This window comes from Thamnophis sirtalis, unplaced genomic scaffold (assembly GCF_051295495.1).
Source record: "Thamnophis sirtalis isolate CommonGarterSnake01/CBP01778 unplaced genomic scaffold, rThaSir2_p1.2 scaffold_15, whole genome shotgun sequence".
NCBI lineage: Eukaryota > Metazoa > Chordata > Lepidosauria > Squamata > Natricidae > Thamnophis > Thamnophis sirtalis.
In genome coordinates, this window is record NW_028261395.1 from 45,357,518 (window position 1) to 45,360,464 (window position 2,947).

The following is a 2,947-nucleotide window of genomic DNA, read 5'->3' on the forward strand; positions in this document are numbered from 1 at the left end:
GGGACGCTCCGGAGCCGCCTCCCCGCCGGGCGGGGCGCTCAGCGCAAACCTGCCCTGGGCTCGCCCTGCGCGCTTCCGTGGCTTGTGCGCTCGCTCCCCGCCCGGGGCCAAAGGAGAGGCAGGTGAGCAGCCGGTGAGCGCGTTTGGAGAGGGGCGCACGGTTGGGGAGGCGCGCTGGGGGACAGGGGGAGGGGGGTCTCCGGGTGTTGATTTGGGGGGAGGAGGGGTCTCCTTCCTCTGCCCCTCCCCTCTCTCTTGTAGGAGGTGCCCAAGCGGGGGTTTAGGATGGCGGGGGAGGAGAAGGGTTTGCGCCTGGGGCGCGCGCAAGTTTTTGGAGACCTCCGGCTACTTGGAGAGGGCGCGACTCGGGGAGGGGTCGCAGCCATTTGCCTGAAATGGGATAGGTTCTCCTGCTCGAGCGGGGGGGGGGTGCTGGGCTAGATGACCCTCCAAGGTCCCTTCTCTCGATTGATTGATCGTGGTCTATATTGCTGCTCCAACGCTGGAGGTTTTCAAGAAGAGATTGGACAACCGTTTGCCCGAAACAGTCTCTAGGGTTTCCTGCTTGAGCAGGGGGTTGGACTAGAAGACCTCCAAGGTCCCTTCCAGCTCTTGTTCTGTGTATTCTCCAGCTGCCTGAGAACGAGGTAGAAAAACGGAAACCGTTCCCAGAGGGGAAGAAGGAAGTCTTTTGAGAAAATGGGAAGCTTTGTGTGTGTGTGTGTGTGTGTGTGTGTGTGTGTGTGAGAGAGAGAGAGAGAGAGAGAGAGAGAGAGAGAGAGAGAAAAGTCAGAAACAGACAGAGAGAAAGAGAGACAGAGACAGAGAGACAAGGAGAAGAAAGAACGAGAGAGAGAGAGAGAGAGAGAGAGAGAGAAAGGGAGAGAAAGAGAGACAGGCCGAGAGAGAGAGAGAGAGAGAGAGAGAGGGAAGAAGTCAGAGAAAGATAGAAGAAGAAAGAGACAAGGAGACAGAGAGAGGGGGAGAGAGGCAAAAAGACTAAAAAAGAAAGAAAAAGAGACAGGCAGAAAGATAAAGAAAGAATAGAATAGAATAAGAGAGTTGGAAGGGACCTTGGAGGTCTTCTAGTCCAACCCCCTCCCTAGGCAGGAAACCCTACACCACTTCAGACAAATGGAAGAGAGAGAGAGGGAGGAGAGAGAGAGAGGGAGGGAGGGAGGGAGGGAGAGAGAGAGAGAGAGAGAGAGAGAGAGAGAGAGAGAGAGAGAGAGAGAGAGAGAACCCCGGTTAGCCTCTGCTGTGTCCCAACCTGTCACATTGTCCCTCAAAGACCTCAGAAGGAATGCGGGTGGAGTCCTCACAGCGCAGGCCTCCCACTGCAAGCGATTGGGTTGTGTGTCCCTACAACACCTTAACGCCAAAGCTGTTGCTGTCACACAACTGCTTCCTCTCCAAGATTTGCCCCTGGGTGTGAACGCTCGTCCGTTTCGGTTCAGGGCAAGGCAGAGCTGCCCCCTTGCCCCCCTACTCAATTGGCGACCCTGCACCCCGATTAAGAACAGGGATGAGAATAAAACGGGCAGAAATCTTGGGACGGGAAGGATAAACTATCAGTGTCAGCTGCATACAAAGAGAATCCGTAGAACAATGTTTTTATAGGTGGCATTTTCCAGCTGGCAAAGACGTTTTAAGTCTTGGAAATGTAATCGGAGGCCGGGTCCCTACTATCACCTGCGGTGGCCATGCCCAAAGGGGGGAAAAATATTGGACAAAAATGCAACAATGATTGGGGGGGAAAATAGTAAAGCAACACACAGATCTAAAGCCAGAAATATATATTTTTTTGATAGAATTTTTTTTTATTTTCCATTTTCATAGCATATAATCACATGTATGCTATTACATAGTCAATATCATGTTGTATTATTAAGTAATTACATCAATTCATCTTATCAACACCTAAGAAAGAAAGAAAGAAAGAAAGAAAGAAAGAAAGAAAGAAAGAAAGAAAGAAAGAAAGAAAGAAAAACCAGTTATTGGCTCTTCTGCTCTCCATACACCATATTTATACCTTATCCGACACTTTCTTCCCCTTCTCTCCTCCCCCTTTCTACATCCTGTCTTCCCTCCATCATTTTCTACTCTACTTCCCCTTCCTTTCTCCTTCTCCTCTCTCCCCTTTCCACTCCTCCTTGTACCCCTCATCTTCCCCCCTCCCCCTCTCTCCTGTCCCTCTCTTCCTACCTTTCTTCTCTCCTCTGCTTCCCACTCTCCTACATCCTTTCTTCCCTCCACCATTTTCTACTCTACTTCCCCTTCCTTTCTCCTTCTCCTCTCTCCCCTTACCACTCCTCCTTATACACCTCATCTTCCCCCTTCACCCTCTCTCCTGTCCCTCTCTTCCTATCTTTCTTCTCTCCTTTGCTTCCAACTCTTCTACATCCTGTCTTCCCTCCATCATTTTCTACTCTACTTCCCTTTCCTTTCTCCTTCTCCTCTCTCCCCTTACCACTCCTCCTTATACACCTCATCTTCCCCCCTCCCCCTCTCTCCTGTCCCTCTCTTCCTACCTTTCTTCTCTCCTCTGCTTCCCACTCTTCTACATCCTTTCTTCCCTCCACCATTTTCTACTCTACTTCCCCTTCCTTTCTCCTTCTCCTCTCTCCCCTTACCACTCCTCCTTGTACTCCTCATTTTCCCCCTTCACCCTCTCTCCTGTCCCTCTCTTCCTATCTTTCTTCTCTCCTCTGCTTCCCACTCTTTCTCTCATTCACTTGGTGTATTTCAGCTTCAGAGCAAACTCCTTTTTGTGTTGATGGTATTTATAATTCCATTTCAATATACATAAAAAAGAAAGAAATAGCAGTATACATGTACAATCATAATATCTTAAAATCCAACACCCCTCCTCCAACTTAGTAAACCATTACAAGGTATAAATCTTTTAACAAATACAGTTTAGAATATACTAAGCCAGAAATATTTT

General features: G+C 49.3%; 1 protein-coding gene across 2 annotated transcripts in view; it reads left to right on the plus strand.

Annotated features, from left to right (window-relative positions):
* Nucleotides 1-2,947, plus strand: part of ARHGEF16 (Rho guanine nucleotide exchange factor 16) — a 28,964-nt gene continuing 26,017 nt past the window's right edge. The window contains exon 1 of one of the 2 annotated variants that reach the window (XM_087701875.1): nucleotides 1-122. The gene's annotated coding sequence lies outside the window, so the exon portion shown is untranslated. Of the gene's footprint in view, nucleotides 134-2,947 lie in introns of both variants that reach the window. The other variant, XM_087701876.1, reaches the window with a different exon arrangement.